Source organism: Spermophilus citellus, assembly GCF_964194105.1.
Source record: "Spermophilus citellus genome assembly, chromosome: 18".
Taxonomy (NCBI): domain Eukaryota; kingdom Metazoa; phylum Chordata; class Mammalia; order Rodentia; family Sciuridae; genus Spermophilus; species Spermophilus citellus.
This window is the reverse complement of record NC_138200.1, coordinates 8824253-8841167: the sequence shown is the minus strand read 5'-3', so window position 1 is coordinate 8841167 and position 16915 is coordinate 8824253. Positions and strand designations below refer to the sequence as shown.

The following is a 16915-nucleotide window of genomic DNA, read 5'->3' as shown; positions in this document are numbered from 1 at the left end:
GGCACATGCCTGTAATCCCAGTGACTCAGGAGGCTGAGATTAGGAGGACCGCAAGTTTGAGGCCAGCCTCAGCAGTTTAGCAAAACCACATACTTGGCTAGGCACAGTGTCGAGCACCTGAGGTCCCAGCATTCAGGAGACTGAGGTGGCGAGGTCACTTGAGCCCAGGAGTTCAATACCAGCTTGGACAATAGAGTGAGACTCCGTTTCAAAAGAAGAAAGAAAGAAAAGAAATAACCATACATGTGCAACCCTCTGCTTCCTCACCCCCTTCTTTAAAGTTCTTTTTATTGGGCTGGGGTAGCAGCTCAGTGGCAGAGCGCTTGCCTCGCACATATGAGGCACTGGGTTCGATTCAAAGCACCACATAAAAGTAAATAAATTAGGGGCTGGGGCTGTGTAGCTCATTAGTAAAGGGCTTGCCTCACACATGGGAGGCACTGGATTTGATCCTCAGCACCACGTATAAATAAATAAAGATAAAGGTATATAAACATACAACATTAAAAAATTCTTTGTAGTAAAATACACATAACATGAATTTACTATTTCAACCAGTTTAAAGTGTTCAAGTGGGTGGCATTAATACCTTCACAATGCTGGATGATCTTCACCACTGTCTAAATCCAGACCTTTCCCACTACCCCAGAAGGAAACTGCCTATCCCCTAAGCTCACTCCCATTCCCTCCCTGTCCCCCAGACCCTAGCAACCACTAATCTTCATTCTGTCTCTAAGCATCAGCCTCCTCCAGCATTTCATTTAAATGGAGACACTCAGTAAGTGTCCTTTTTATTTTTATTCTTCCATGGTGCTCGGGATGGGACCCAGGGTCTTTTGCATGTTACGCAAGCACCCTGCCCCTGAGCTACAAGCACCCCAGCCCTAAAGCATCAAGTTCTCCAGGTTCACTGCAGGGTGTGTCAGCTCGTCCTTCCTTTACATGGCAGCATAATATTCCCTCACAGGTACCTTCCACGTGTCATTCTTCTATTCCTCCATAGTTGGGCAGTTTGGTTGCTTCCACCTTCTGGCCATTGTGAACAGTACTGCCACGAACATTTGTGAAGAGAGATGGCTTGAACACCTGTGCTCAGTTACTTGGACATACACCTGAGTGGCAATATGGTTATTCTAGGTGTAATTTATCATGGAACCAACTAACTCTTCTCCAGAGTGGCAGCACCACTTTCTAGTGGCAGGGAATGAGGGGCGTGACTTCTCCACATCTTGGCCAGCAAGCACTTGCTGATTTCCCCTTTCTGGATCCTACCCATGCTCGTGGGCGTGAAGTGGTATCTCATGGTGGTTTTGACTTGAATTGTCCATCTTTTCAAGTGCTTCTTGGCTATTTTCTCACCACCTTTGCAATGTGACTCCAGCTCCTACCACCTCCCTGAACCACCGTTCCCACATTCACAAGTCACTAGGCCGTGGGGTCAGCCCCGAGTATGCAAAAAGAAAAAGAAAAAAGAACTGAATTCCCATTCTTTTCTCTCCCTCTCAGAAGATGACACCTTCCTCTTCTCCAGCCATTCTTCATCTTCTTGTGCCTTCTCTGGAGAGAAATGAGAGAACTTAGGCCAATTATTTAACTTCTCTGTGCCTGTTTCTTTTTTTATATTTATTTTTCAGTTGTAGGTGGACACAATATCTTTATTTTATTTTCATGTGGTGCTGAGATCGAACCCAGGGCCTCTCGAATGCTAGGCGAGCACTTTGCCTCTGAGCCACATCCCCAGACCTACGCCTATTTCTTTATCTGTGAAATGAGGACAGCAGCTCCTCCTTCAAGGCCATTATGAAGATTCAGTGTATATAAAGGCTTTAACGTGCGCCTGGCACCCAGTTAGTGTCAGGTAACCATTTAGCAGAGCAGAGGGGAAAGAAGGCCTAGGGGAAAGCTTTCCCACTGTGAAGGTGCTCAGAATAGAAGTGTTTGCTCTGGTATAAGATTTTAGGAAAAACAATCAGAAATTCTTTTATTAAAAAATGAACGAGGGCTGGGGTGGAGCTCAGTGGCACAGAACTTGCTTAGCATGCTAGAGACTCGGGGTTTAATCCCCAGTACCAGGGGAAAAAAAAGAATCTTCCTAAAGCTTCATATAATTTTGAAGTTGGGCATGGGGGCACACACCTGTAATTCCAGTGACTCAGAAGGTTGAGGAGGCAGGAGGATTGCAAATTTGAGGGCAGCCTGGACAACTTAGCAAGACCCTGTCCCAAAACAAAAAAAATAAACTGGGCTGAGAATGTAGCTCAGTGGTAGAGCACCCTCAGCTCTGAAAAGGAGACATCAAAAGAAAGATTTTTTAGGAGTGGTTGTACCACAGGTAAAGTGCTAGTGGATAGGACAAATTTCAGAGCAAGGCCACCGGGTTTGAATCCCTGCAAACATGACTTTGACAATTTGGTCACCTGTCTGTGGCCCTGTTTCCACATCTGCAAACCAGAGATGACAGGAGCACCTACCACCTCCTGGTAGTACCAGTGGGTTAAGCATTGCTTGTAACTATAGCATCTCGGAGCTGGCAAATTTTCACTACAGCCAGGGGCGACTTCCATGGCCATCTGAACCAGGTTGCACAAATCCTGGTGCAAACTCAGATGGGGGAGGACTTCACAAGAGAGATCTGGACCCAACCAAGAATCCAGTCTCTTTGGCGGCAGGCAGTCCATTTCATTCTCTCCCTGGGATCTCTGGGAACAGAGAGTAATAACAAGAGTCAAATCCCATCAACTCTTTCTGCTGCCTATCATGGTGATGACAGGCCAGCTCCCTAAAGAGGGCCTGTCCTGTTTTGATATTCTCTCCTCCTTCCTAGGAGCACCTGGTGGGTCTCTCCAATTCCCCTTCTCTCAAGCATTGCCAAGGAAATGGCCTCTCAGTGCAGTTAAAATACAGTGGTCACCTGTCATCCAGGGTTTGACATTCTGCAGTTTCAGACACCAACAAGTAACCATGATGTTAACCAGAATGTTAAATGGAAAAATTCCTGAACTAATTCATTAGTTTTAAATAATTTCTATTCCCACGTATTGTTGTTGTTTTCTTGGGGGGAGTTTGAGTTTGTTTTGAGGGGTGTTTTTGGTACTGAGGACTGAACCCAGGAGTGCTCTACCACTGAGATACAACTCCAGCACTTTTTGTTTTTTTGAGACAAGGTCTCACTAAGTTACTGACATTGACCTTGAACTTTGATCCTCCTGCCTCCTCAGTCTCCGGAATCACTAGGATTATAGGTGTGCCTCTGCACCTGGCTTATTACAGTACACTGTAATAATTGTTCTATTTTATTATTAGTTATTATTGTTAATCTCTTATTGTGCTGAACCTGCAAGGTCCAAAGTTTACAAAGATATATAAGCATCTACCCACCCATCCCTGTCGCATTCCCCACAGGCTATGGCTCCTACGACTTGTTTCTAAGCCTGTTATTTTCTCATCCTCGCTTTTTACAATTTTAGATACTCTGCTCCCTTACTTGCTCCCTCCCCCAGTCGGTCTGAATACACAGGTTGTTCTGTGTCAGTTCATGAATCACTTCCTCACTCGACAGCTACTTCCTGTCCCCTTGTGGGATGGACCACAAAGATGTAGAGTCCCCCACCGATGGACAACTAGGTTGTGTCTACCCTTTTTGATTTTCCTTATGAACTTTTATTAAAACAAAACAACGCTACTCACCCTCCCCTCTTGGTAAACGTTTATCGGGAAACCAGCGAGTGCCCCAACCCTCTCCGGGTACTGGCCATTTGGCCATTGCCAGGGTCGCCGAGCTCTCAGGCTGCGCGTGGGCGAGGCCCTGCCTGACTGGAGCTGTCAGACGCCGGCCCCCCGCCCTCTGGAGCCCCGCCCCGCGGCCCACCGGCTGTCGGCCCGATTCAAATCCAGCCAATCGCAGCGTGTAAACAAACTCAGGCCCCACCCCCGATGAATAATTCCCGGGCCCCGGCGCGAGACCCATTTAACCCGGCGGGGGGGGCGGGGCGGGATTGAGCTGTAACCACGCCCCAAACAAGGACCAATAGGCGATCAGGCTCCGCCCCCCGCACTTGCCGCGCTGAGGACCCGAGGCCGGGCTGGGCTCGCAGCTGCCTGATTTTGTCACCACCCGCGGTCCCTGCTCCCGGCGGGCCAGCAGGGCAGGGAGGTGAGGCAGCGCACTCCGCTGTAACAGCCACACTTAAAGGGCCGGTCAAGAGCAGAAATCTTCCTGGAATCCATGCTTTATTTCCCTCCCTTTCTACCTCTGCCCGGTGGCTGAAACCCAGATCAAGGAACGGTCTTTGATGGACACTTTCTTTCCTCACCCCACTGAAGGAAACCTGGAGGGGCCACAGGAGTGCTTAAGGACTGGGCAAGGTTTTCGTTTGTTTTCCCTTGTTATTGAAGTGTTATGTACATACGAAAAAATGCACTAACGTGTGTGCTGCTCGACTGAAAACTAGAACTGCACGTGATGCTGGCATCCTCCCAGAGAGAGAAACAAGTTGGGTTGGCTAAGTTTTACAGTCGCCAGTGCAGCGGATGAGCCGTGAAGGACATTATTTTGACTTTCAGAGGTACAAAGTACTTGTTTAAAAACAAAACAAAAACACTTCTTTCGTTATGGGAGTAGTGATCTATCAACCATAGAGGTCCTGCTGCGTGGAAACTGCTCTGATGGGTGGGTTGGAGGTGCAGGGCTCAGTTAGAGATGAAGGGAGTTCGGACGTGGTCCACTTCATGCTAGACCTGCGAGTAGATGGGAGAAGGGGCGCTCCCTGAGCTGGAGGATTGGGAGAGGAAAGGGTTTTTGGAGCCAGTGTCCTGGTTGTGGAAGAGCAGCTCTCCAATTCACTGGACCATTATAATTACAATAACCTACAAAAAACTGCACCATTATAATTACAATAACCTACAAAATGGCGAGAGGGACTCAGAAACCCACACTTACGGAGTGGGGCTGTAGCTCAGTGGTAGAGCACCCACCTCGCACATGTGAGGCACTGGGTTTGATCCTCAGCACCATAATTTACCAAAGAAACCTGAGATCTGTAGGCCAAGATCAATAAAAATAAATAAAGATATTGTGTCCAACTACAACTAAAAAAAAACAAAAAACAAAAAAAACAAAAAAAACAACCCACACTCATTGCAGTGACAGGATTTTCATTCTTGGAGCCACACCTAGTGTTGAGTGGCTGCAGGGCCTATAGGGGAAGCCGCTTGTTTCACAGTAATCTCGGTTGGGCCCCTTTATTATTCAACAAGCATTTGTGAGGTGTGTTTCACCTGCCCAGCCCTCAGCCTGCATCAGGACAGGGAATACAGAGTCTCAAGTTAGCATTCAAGGAAGTCTGGAATATGGAGACAGCTAAATCTGAATCTCTGGTTGTGACTTTCTTTGAACCCATTTATCTTTCACAAATGGGAATAAGGATAGAACTGAGGTTGAAGTGCCTGGCCCAGGGGTTATTATAATGGTGAGAGGTGGCAGGTATGGTTCTGTGGTTAATGATATGCATATACAGATGCGTTCAGGAGAGGTAAACAGATGTCTGCAACTTACTTTTTTTTTTTTTAAAGAGAGAGTGAGAGAGGAGAGTGAGAGAGAGAGAGAGAGAGAATTTTTAATATTTATTTTTTAGTTCTCGGCGGACACAACATCTTTGTTGGTATGTGGTGCTGAGGATCGAACCCGGGCCGCACGCATGCCAGGCGAGCGCGCTACCGCTTGAGCCACATCCCCAGCCCCTCTGCAACTTACTTTGAGACACATCAAAAAATACTATGGGTTTGGCAGACACAGGTGCACAGATGTGTGGTAAAGCAAGTAATGTACGAATAAACAAGTGGTGGATTTTTAGCATTTCACCGTAATATTTCTTCTGCTTCTTCCATGTTAGACATTTTCATAACAAAATGTCTGGGGTTCAGGCAGATTTGGGTGTCTCACTATGTACTCACGTTGAAAATGGAGGAGTTGGAGAAGTGAGCTGCCTGTCTCTAAATCATCCGGTGACTCAGGTGTACTGAATTAGCTCCCGCCCTGCATGGGGTAGCCTGGGGCAAGTCTCAGAACCTGTCTGGTCTCACAACCAAAGCTTAATCCGGGACTCACAGCATGCCTCCAATTCTCAAAGGAAAAGGGTGTCATTTTCAAAGGACAGTGGATCTCAGTTCACCAGGACCCCTACTGGGCCCAACACAGGCCCTTGGCCATCCCTTTGGCTGCTCCTCACCATGGGGCATTTCTCATACCTTACCCATTGCTTTTAGAGCAGCCCTGACAACACCTGTCATCAACTCTGTGAAGTTTGGTCAGGATTTCAAGGATGTCAGGGGCCAGAGCAGAGCAGGGAAGATGGACATTTGACTGGCAGCCATGACTAGATTTGGGGCTGGGCTTTTGTTGGCTCCTCCAAACCCAGCCAGGCTCATTCGAAGTGGCAAGATGTTAAGGTCACCCCTAAGAGGTTGGGTGTGTGTAGGAGGAGCGAAAGGTAGGTTTTGTTTCTTTGTTCAGCAAATCTTTCTTGAGCACTAAACGCTGGGCACATTATAGGGGTAGAAATATACCATAATTTACCAAAGAAACCTGAGATCTGTAGGCCAAGACCAAGAAGGGCAACTGAGACTAAGTGACTTATTGGCTTACTTGTTGTGTTTCCTAACAGACTGAGCCGTGTGGGCATTTTAGAGATGAGGAAATAGAAGTCCAGAAAGAAAGGTGAAGTAATTTACCCAACATCACACGGCAAAGTGGAAAGAGAAGAATGTAAAGGAGTTGACTGGTTTGAGTCAGGGCCATGCACAATTAATTTTTAAAAATACACTTTAAAAAATGTATGTCTTAATATTACAGGCAGTACCGCCAAGACATTAGAATGCCAAGGCTTAAAACGCATATATTATGGCTCAATCTCTCATTTATTCAGCACCTATTTATTGGGCACCTACTGAATGCACCAGCTTTTCTAGGGCCCCTCCGCCCCGGGAGGGCAGGCCTGGACAGTCGCGGTTCCCGCTGGGCCCCCTGCGCCGCTCAGGGCACACAGTGGGCGCTCACCAGGCGATCCGCAAATGAACGCGTGAATCCAAGTGTCGGGCCGGCGAGGCGTTCCCGGCCCGGTGGGGCGGAAGCGGACCCGACACCACGGAGGCGTCCTGGGGCTTCTGGGAATCCCATCAGCGCGGCCCGGGAGGCCTCCGGGAGACCAGCGTCCTCGGCTCCGCCGCGACAGAGACGGACTCGGTAAGTAATCTAGCCACGTCCGGGGGGCCCGGCAGGTCACCCCAAAGACGCCGTCGCCATCCACCCGATCGGCTCCGACTCCGGATCCCTTCGCGGTCTCCTCCGGGGACTCATCTTCTCCTCCTCCATGCTAGACTCCCGCTTCCTTTTCGAACCTTCGATGCTCCCCTTGGGTGCGTCGTCCCGCCGCACCAGCGCCCCCCGCCTCGGGGGGCGCGCCAGGGTGCACGGTGTCCCGTTCTAGGCGGGCCAGAAGCGGGGTCTGGGCGGCAAAGCCCCTCGGCTTCCCTCCCACTGCCACCCGGAGCGCAGCTCGGGGAGCGGACACAGCCGGAGCCCGGGCAGGCGCACCCCCAAACTCCGGGCCGGCTGGGGGAGGGGCGGCGCCGTGCGCAGGGCGCTCTCCCCGGCGGCCGCAGCCTCCCATTCGCTCCCGGGCCCGCCGCTCGGCGCCGCCGGGCTGGGGCTGGCTAGCGGAGGCACGGGGCGGGGCCTCCCTCAAGCCCATCCCCCGGCGAGGGCGGAGGGAGGAGGAGGAGGAGGAGGAAGAGGAGGAGGAGGAAGAGGAGGGGGGGCGGGACACAAAAACCTGCAAGGTTTTTTTTTTTTTCTTTTGCATTTAATTAAAAAAATTTTTTTTGCACACCCGAGGGGCGCTCCCCGGAGCGGGCGCGGGCCCGGGGCGCGCGGGCCGCGGCGCGGGGCGGCGGCGGGGCCCGGCGCGCAGCCGAGCGGCCGCCATGCGATCAGGCAGTGCGCTGACCGGCCCGGCCGGTCGGCCCCTTCTGGGTCCTCCCTTTGCAGCCCGTGCGGGGCCGTCTCGGAGACCCCGCGCCGACGGCTGCTCAAACATCAGGGTGAGTTTCTCACAATGTAGCAATTTCTCTTTAAATCTCTTAACTCTCTCTACCTGCGAGTCGGGGCTGTGACAGGGCGCAAAAGCGAGGGGGGAGTGGGGGTTGGCGGCGAGGGTGTGTGTGGGGGGAGCCGGAGCCGGGGCCGAACCCACCCCCCCGACACTCTCACTCTCAGCCCCCCAGCCGGGGCGCAGCGTCCGCTGCCTCTCTCTCTCTTTTTTTTTTTTTGCTCGGCGCCCACCACCACCGGCACCCCCCACCCCAGGTCTCTCCCGCCGCTGCCGCCGCCCCGATCCTACGGGGACCCCCCCTCCGCAGCTCCCCTGCCCAAGCCCGGCGCCCGGTGCCGCTCCGGCCCTCCCGCCGGCTGCTGGGGATACAATGGAGCGGCGGAAAAACGAGACCTAACGTTCCACGGGGGAAGGGGGGGAGGGGCGGGGAGACCCCCCCCCGGCCTCGGCGCCCCCTCCCCCGCCCTGCTCCCCGCCTTTCGGGGAAGGCGAGGGCATTGGGGCAGCGGGTAGCGATTTCCCGGCGGAGGCAGCGAGGCTTCACGTCCCCCTCTCGTCCGTCCCCTGCGCCCCCTCCCCAAATCCCTCCCAGTGGTGCGGGGCAGAAGTGGGGCCTCCGCAAGCTGGGGTGGGATGGAGGGGAAGGAGGCTACAGGGTCTCCCCCTCCCCACCGCCCCTAAACAATGAAAGGAGTTGACTTGGTCCCCCAGCCCCAGCAAAGAAAGGAGTTGACCCCCGCCCCCGCCCCCCAGCTGGCTGGTCCCCGAGGGGGCGGTCACAGAGGGCTGGGGGGGAGGTGAGGCTTGCTCCTGTCACCTCCCGAGATTTGGGGCGGCCCCCGGTCGCCACCCGGTCGGCCTGGAAATGGGAGGCACCAGGCCCAGCCCGGGCACCGCGCTCGGGTGGTGACCTTTAGACAAAGGCAACCCTTTCCCCGGGGTGAGCCCTGACGAGCCGGGCCGCGGCCTCCCCGGGCCCCTGCGGAGGGCGGCCAGGCGGCGGGCACCGGGGAGGGATGGAGGAGGAGGGTGGAGGGATGGAGCCATCTGGTTTTCCCATCCCTCGCTGTCCCTCCGCTGCTTCCCCGGCTCCTGTCACCGGGAGACATCGGGGAGGCAAGGGACCAGGGGCCGCCCAAGCCCCGGTCCACCGCCAGCCGGAGGACCCGGCAAGGAGCCGCGGTAGGGCGCGGACTCAGGCTCGGCCGCCAGCGGTGATTGGAAGGCACAGTGGCTCCTTCCTCTCCGCGCCCCTTTGTTTTGCTTTGTGGTTCTGAGCAGCTGAGCCTCCCCGGAGGTGGGGTCAGAGGCCGCTGGGTCAGCTTTCTAGGGGAGGCCCCCGGTGACAGGTTCCAGCTCTCTGGTGTCCCCAGCCTGTGGGCTGCGGTTCCTCCTCAGCTCCAGTCCAGACCCTCATCCCCTTTTGTCAACTCCCCCCCCCCCCACTTAGTGTAATAAAAATCTGGGGATGTAATGAGCGTTTGCATTTCCCTTGCACCTCCTGAGGGTACCTGTTAGGGAAACTGGAAACACCTAGGACTCCAAGGCCTGAGATTTATCATCAGTGCACTGTGCTTTCACCCTTTCCACACCTGAGCTGGGGGTCCGGGCTCTGTCAGCTCTGACCCCCACCTCTCCAAGGAAAATGGGGAGGCAGACAGTTCAGGGACCACCCTTTCCCTTGCCTAATAGGACTCAACAACCAGCAGGTTCACCTTCTCTGCCCCCCCCCCCCCCAACCAGACATTCCCCCATCTCCCAGAAGCCGGAAATAACAACATCTCCCCACCCAGGGAGTACTATGGATTGGCTACTGCTAAGTGCTTTGCAGCTGGCCACCATCCGAGCAGGAAGTAGGGGCAGTTATTTTTCCCATTTCACAGACAGGTTCATTAAGGCCCAGAGAGGTTAAAGGGCTTGTGCAGTCCTGGGTCACACCAAGCCCCAATGCGGAACCACTTAAGAGTTTCTCCAACCTAACTCAAAACTGTTGTACTTTTCGTGGCACTTTGTTTCTTTGATTTAAGTGGACCTGGGTCTTAAATATAGATAATCCCTGGAAGGAGCTACCAGATGTCTTTCTGTGAGGGCTGGTTTGGGCAAGGGCTAGAAGCATCTGGAAGTGGGCTGAGGCTGAGATATTTGAGCTGTGGCTAGGTCAGAGCAACTTGCCTTCAGGAATGGAGAGTTGGAGGTGTGAGTGGGGCAGGGGGAGCCTCAGACCTGGGAGCTGGCGCCAATGTCACTCTCCCCCTTCTTCATCTGCCATCTGAGCGGGAACTTGGCCTGCTTGCTGCTGCTCAGCCCTGCCCAGAGGTGGCTGAACTGACTGGAGCTGTTGTTGATGCGGTTGATGGCCCTCTGACTTGTCACCCATCATGGCACCTCATGCAGTTGGCAGAAAACTCCAGTGTCCACCGCTGTTCCACCCTGTGACCCTAAGCAGGTCATTTTCCTGGCTCGCTCAGTTTCTTCATCTGCACGTGGGGATAATTACAGTTCCTTTAACTCACTTCTGGGTGGGTGAAAGCATCATCCAGATGTGTGGTTTATATTCACCGTTCAGCAGGCAGGACATGGATGCCACGGGCACTGGGGAGGCGTGTTGGGTGCTAAGGTGAGTGGCAGGAGGCCTCTGCCCCAGAATTCCCTGCGGTAGGGGAAGGGCAGCTGAATAAACTCCACTTCAGTGATGCTTGCCCTTCTAGCTCTAGTGACTGGGGAACGCCAGCCCTGCGCACTAACCGCTGCTGCACATACGGTTAGCTGCAGGGGTGGGGCTGGTCGGGCCCCACTTACCAGTGAGGGAGGTCATGTGAGTGATGCCCTTGGACAGATGAGGAAACCGAGTCGGGAGAGTGTTCCGGGCTGAGCTAGGCTCTAAGCCAGACTGCCAGGGATGCTGGGGAGGGGGCACCGTGTTTGTCACCAGAGCTGGGGAGGCCACACCTCATAGGCTCTGATCTCAGGGACTTTGACAGGTCCCCTGCTTCCCCAGCCACTGTCCTCTCCTTGATGTTCCTTGGTGACATGACATGACAGGCATAATACTAACCTTCAGGGTGGGGCGGGAGAAGAGCTATCTGGAACAGTCTCTTGAGGTCGAGGTCGGAGCTTTCTGAAGAGGGGAGCTGCTCTCTGGGGAAGGTCGGAGATGCGGAGAAAGGCCTGGTGAGGGGCACTCCTGCACCCCCCACCTGCTCACTTCCTTTCCAGAGGCCTCTGGACCTTCCCCAACCTTTCCTCAGGATGTGGGGTCTGTCCTAAGGCTAAGAAGGGCCAGGGGGTCAGCACCAAGCCTTGGGGCCATGGGGCAGAGGGCTGTTTCCTTACCTCTAGATCCAGCTGCCAGCCTTCCCGGGCCCCCCACCCCAGGCTGCCTTGACTTCCAGTCTCAAGACTGCAGAGGGCTGCTGCTGGGGGCTAATTGGAAACAGGAAAACTTGGCATTCCTTTGCAGCCGCCTGGGCTGGGAAACGTGAGGGGCTGCCATTTCCCTTCTCCCACCCTACAGGGGAGGGGTGGGGGCAGGGAGCACGGTTATCTTGTCCTGGACTGTTTTGTGTGACCCCTGCCCCAAGCACCTTCCTACAGTGGATGCAGCTCCTGGCACCTGAGCTGGGTCTCAGTCTATTCTGGTCGCTGCTCCCGCCTTCCCCAGCAGAGCGAGTTGCCCCACTCACCCACCCCTTCCTCTCCTCTGGTGTTTTGTCCCCCTTCTTGCCAGAGTTTGCTCCCCAGCAACATCGAGTTTACCACACCAGAGCCACATGGGAAGAGTTTGGTTGAATGGTCCCCAGGGATTCCCCCTGGTCCTCCTTGGCATTCTCCCTGGCCTACAGCACCCCCATTTGAGTTTTGTCCCAATTGACTGAAGCCTTTGTGTCTCAGTGACATGCAAGTTTTCCCGCTGGGGAGGGAGAGCTTTCTAAGGCATTTCCAGTTTGGTGATAATTAGTTTTGTGTATGAGTGTCTGTGTTCATGGGGGGTAGGTGGCTGGCTGTTGGCAGGGAAAGCAGAGAGAGCCTTTGTTTCCTTCATTGTTCCTGATTAAACTTCCTGAGGGCCTACTGTGTGCCAGGGCCCTGGGGATCAGTCATGATACTGGGACCCAGTCCAGCAGGAGGAGGAGGAGAGGAGGAATGCTGGATCAGCTGCAGTGGGATTTGATTAATTCTGTCTGGGTGGCCTGAGAAGGCTCCCAAGGAGGAAGCCACTTCTCTGTGGCTGCTTTTCTTTCTAAGCGATAGATGCACATGGGACAGAGTTAAAATACCAGACCTCCCTGGCCCCCCTGGCTCTTCTCCCCAGGAACACCTCTCAGTTCTGAAGTTCTGTGTGTACGTTTATATGAGGACCATGTCTTCCAAAGCCCTTGTTGCACCCAGGTGGTGCGTCCCTCCTGTTCTGCCTGTGCGTTCTCACCCTGGCTCCCTGGGAGCCCTGCACCTGCGTCTCCATCCTTTCAGTGGCTTCGTGGGTGGACAGACCTCGGTTTCTATCAAGGTGTGGCGGTGTTTCCATGCTGCTGTGTCGGGGCAGGAAGGCAGGTGTCCACATCTCCCTGGGAAGTGAGCGTGCCTGGACTCCTTACGGGAGTGGGCTTGCTGGATCTGAGCCTGCTCTGTCTTCTGGTGGCTCCTGGAGACACCATGATGCTGCAGCCAGCAGGCCGCTGCTGTCCGCCTGGATCAGCCTCCTCCAGCCAGTCCCAGCCTGGCAGCCTGCATTGCCAACTCACGCATCTTTGTCTCCGGTGACCTCCTCGCCTCTTCCTCCCGCCCGAGGCTTGCATCACGTGCTTGCCACTTGGTGTGGAGGTCAGCTGCATGGGCTCTGGAACGGCTGTCAGTTTGAATCCCGCCCTGGCCACTTGCTGGCTGGACGGCTATGCGCAAGGGACTTGCTGGCTCTGGGCCTCAGTTTCTCCTTCTGTTAGATGGGTCTATCTTGGTACCTGCTTTATCAGGTGGTCGTGAGGGTTACATGGCACCTAAAAAGGGCGCAGGCAGAGGCGGCCTTGTGCTGTGGGGGTGGTGTGTCAGTCTTAGGCGCATCTTTCTCCTGGGGGGGGGTGCTTTTCAACTCAGCCAGGCTGTGAGCCCCCTCAGGAGCAGGCACAGGATGGAAGGCTCATCTTACTTTATTGTGGCCCGACCTTGGCGAGCGGTCCCTTCTCTGCATCTCCGTTTTCGTGTCTGTGGCCCCGGCCGTGCCGCCTCTCCTGGGGTCTGCTGTGACAGCCGAACCGAGCAGTGGCGTCCCAAGCTGGGCCTGCAGTGGGTTTTGACGTTGATGTTATTTTCACGACAGTTACTGTGAGATCCCTGCCAGCTCTTCACTCTGGAAGGTGCCCGTTGTCTTCCCAAGGGTCGCAGGAGGCCTGATGTTGGCCTTCTCTTAAACTGCGTGGCCACCAAAGGCGCAGCAGACTCTCCCGCATCAGGCCCAAGCCTCAGTTTCCTCGCCTGAAAAGAGGAGCACGGGGGAGACCCTGGGGTGCTCGTGCGCTGTCAGGGCTCCAGGCGGTGCTGGCACGGGCAAGCCCGAGGAAGGTAGCAGCGGGAGTGTGGTTGCTGATCAGGGGTTACGGTCTCCCCGGGTCAGCCCCCAGGGCCTCGTCCTCCCGACTCTAGGCGGTCAGTGTTGGCATTCTGTTACCTGGGGTTCCCTTGGTCCTGGGGATTGGACCCAGGGCCTCCCAGTGGCTGGGGGGGTGCTGGCCGCTGAGCCACACCCCAGGCCCAGCACTGGCCTCTCGCAGAGGGCAGCATCCACGGCTCCGTCTCTTTATCTGTGCAGAACTTGCCTCAGCGAAGCTCAGGTGACTGAGTTGCAGAAGACCTTAGGACAGGCCCTGCTCTCCAGCCTTGTTTTGCTATTATCATCTGAAGTTTTTCTTATGGCGAATCTAAGGGGCCCAGGTCCCTCTGCTGCCTCCTGAAACACTGAGGGCTGAGGGACGGCGGTGCCGCCTGTGTCTTCTCCAACAGTTTTCTGCTGATTTTTTTTTTTGTTGTTGTTGTTGTTACTTCCTCCCCAACCCTGCACACCCCCCTCATTTTTTGCTGGAGGTTTATTTGTTAATTTAATTTGTTTTGGTTCTAGGCATCAAACTCAGGGCTCCTCTACCAGTGAGTCACATCCCTAGTCACCCCTTGTATTTTATTTTATTTTATTTAGATAGGTCTCACTAAGTTGCTGAGACAGACCTTGAACTTGGGATCCTCCTGCCTCATCCTCCCAAGTTGCTGGGATTGTAGGCGAGTGCCCCATCCTGCTGGAAAAACTTTAAAGCTAATTCCAGCCCTCGGTCATTTCAGCTGTGTTCCTGTTGTTCTTAGTGGAGATTTTTGCTTCTGGGATCCAAACAGTTTTCACCACCTGCAGGGACCGTGCTGTTCTATCTGGGAGGTGACATTACTCCCTAATTGGAGCAACTGAGGCAGAAAGGTGGAGACTTTGGCCGGGTTGTCCTTTTTCTTTGGAGAAAGGTCCCCCTTTGGGACCTTTGAGTCCCCTCTCTTGGCCACACAGGACTCACACTGTGGGGGATGTTTCTGATTCCATGGGTTTGGGATTCGCACCTGGATGCGGGCAGTGTGGGACGTGGGTTCTGATGTGCTGTGCTGAGATTATCCCCATTCAGGGGGAGTCAAGTGGGGCCAGCAGCAGGAGCGTGGAGGGACATGTCCCCAGAGGTGAGGGGGACTGGGTCGGCCACCCTCTAGCCGGTGACTTGGTGCCTCCTTAGTCCCTTGTCTAAGCGCAGGCTCGAGCAGGCAAAGCTCAGGACTAGGACTGGTGCTTCCTTCAGGGCCTTGCTGTTTGTCAGGTCTTACTCGGAAAATGTTTCGCAAGTGCCTGACCCAGGGTAAGCACCCAGCAGTTAGTGTCATTAGTCACTGCTCCTGGGTGTCCCCTCCCCAGGTGGGGAGAAGAAGGCTTTTAGGATGTGGGAGTCTCAGAGGAGGCTGATGCCCCTGGAGCCCCCCACTCTGCCCTCTGCCGTCGACGGGCTTCCTGTGTGTGGATGGGGCTGCTGAGTTCTGGGTGACCCCTTGAAGCATGTCCCTGTGTCCCAGCTGGGCAGCCTTGGGGTGGAGTGAGCAGGGATATCTGTTTGAGGCTGTGGGATCCTGGTTAATGACCCTGGGAGCCCCTGGTGGCCTGTGGCCTCCCTAATCTGGAGGTGGAGTGGCCCCATGTCCCAAGATGCTCACAGAGGAAGCTCCCTGGAGCCCTCTGCTGCGGTGTGACGCAGGCAGGGGGATTTCCACACCCCTGCCCCTCTAGGTGGCTGTGCCAGTCCTGCCCTTCCCCCAGCACCTAGAACTTGAGCGCCCAGTGTGGGTGACGGAGTCTTCCTAGGAAGGGCTCCCCTGGGCTCAGCAGCCATCACCACGGTGACATCATGCCCTCCTTAGGACGTGCCTGGTGGCCCCTACTTTTGGGTGCATGCTGCATTTTCTTGGCAAGCTTTGGTTACCGACAGCAGCCCCTCACCTGCAGTTTCAGGAAGCTGAGGGTAGCGGGAGGTTTAAAGAGCCAATAGTCCCTCAGGCCATCTCCTGTTATGTCCTTGGTTGACTTCCTTCTGTGTCTAGGGTGTGTGTTGGGGGGTGGGGTCTGGAGAGGGCGTGGCTCTCTGCTAGGGAGGGTTTTGGCATCCTTGGGAGGTCTCAGAGCATTTGCCTCTAATTCTAGTGATTTGGGAGGCTGAGGCAGGAGGATCACAAATTCAGTGCCAGCCTCAGCAATTTAGGGAGGTCCTAAGCAACTTGGAGAGACCCTGAGAACTTAGCAAGACCTTGTCTCAAAATTAAAAAAAAAAAAAAAAAAAAGGAGGGGGCCTGGGGATGTGGCTCAGTTGTTAAGCACCCCTGTGTTCAATCCCAGGCACCAAAGATAAAAATAAATAAAAAAGGACGGTGCCGGGGGGATTGCAGTGTGTTTTTTCCTGCTGATCTCTTCTCATTGAGGCATAATTTATATACAACAAAGTGCACAGCGTTGGAGCTTGCTTTTTGACAAGTCTCACCAGTGTGTGCACCTGTGGAACTCACGTCCCATCAAGATGCGGCTGGTTCTCAGCACCACCCCACAGTTCCCTGGTGGCCTTGCCCCGTGGCCACCCTCCTGCAGCAGCCCCTGACTGCGGTGACCCCTCTCGCAGTCGGACTCCACAGCCCTTGCTTTTGCTCAGCATCGGGGTTTGGGGATGGAATTGCTCCTCCTCCTCGGGCCCCTCCTGGCCCAGGAAGGCTCATTCCACACCCCTCCCCTGGATCCCTTCCGCGGCCCCAAGCCCCTAGTCTAGGAAGAGCTCTCAGCTCACTGCCACCCCAGGAGGCTTCGGGAAAGGTCCCTCTTCTCAGAGCACCCTTTATGTTCTCTTTTTGTACTGGGGGTTGAACCCAGGGGTGCTTTACCACTCTGCCACATCCCCAGCCCTGGTTATTTTTAATTTGGAGACAGGGTCTTGTTGAAGTTGCTGAGGCTGGCCTAGAACTCGGGACTGTCCCACGTCTCTAGGATTACTGGTGGGCGCCACGGCACCCTGCCCAGGAGCATTTCTTCCATGCTGGCGTCTCACTAGACTCTAAAGTGTAGGAGACGACAAACTGAGGGCTGCATTCTATGTGTTCTTAGCTTGTGACGCATAGTAGGGGCTTCTTAGATGTTTGTTGAATGAATAAGTGAGTGGATGACTGAACCATAGGCATGTCTTAGGGTTGGGGAAAGTAGAGCAGAGAACTGGTGTTCAGAGTCCCTCTCCGTTTTCCAAAAAGTGCCCATTTGCTTC

The 16915-nt window shown here is 54.5% G+C and overlaps 1 protein-coding gene and 1 long non-coding RNA gene across 6 annotated transcripts in view; one reads left to right on the top strand and one right to left on the bottom strand.

Moving 5' to 3' along the window:
* Positions 1-254: 254 nt before the first annotated feature.
* LOC308637730 lies at positions 255-3972 on the bottom strand. Its single transcript, XR_014019674.1, has 2 exons — positions 3688-3972; positions 255-1557 (listed from the first exon to the last, which is right to left on the bottom strand). It is a non-coding gene; the product is annotated as an uncharacterized lncRNA (long non-coding RNA).
* A 107-nt stretch (positions 3973-4079) lies between these two features.
* The window catches only part of BICRA (BRD4 interacting chromatin remodeling complex associated protein), a 72190-nt gene continuing 59354 nt past the window's right edge, over positions 4080-16915 (top strand). For 2 of the 5 annotated variants that reach the window (XM_081274459.1, XM_081274458.1), the window contains exon 1: positions 7928-8097. The gene's annotated coding sequence lies outside the window, so the exon portion shown is untranslated. Of the gene's footprint in view, positions 4566-7924; positions 8098-16915 lie in introns of those variants that run through there. The other 3 variants (XM_081274457.1, XM_081274460.1, XM_081274455.1) reach the window with 3 other exon arrangements.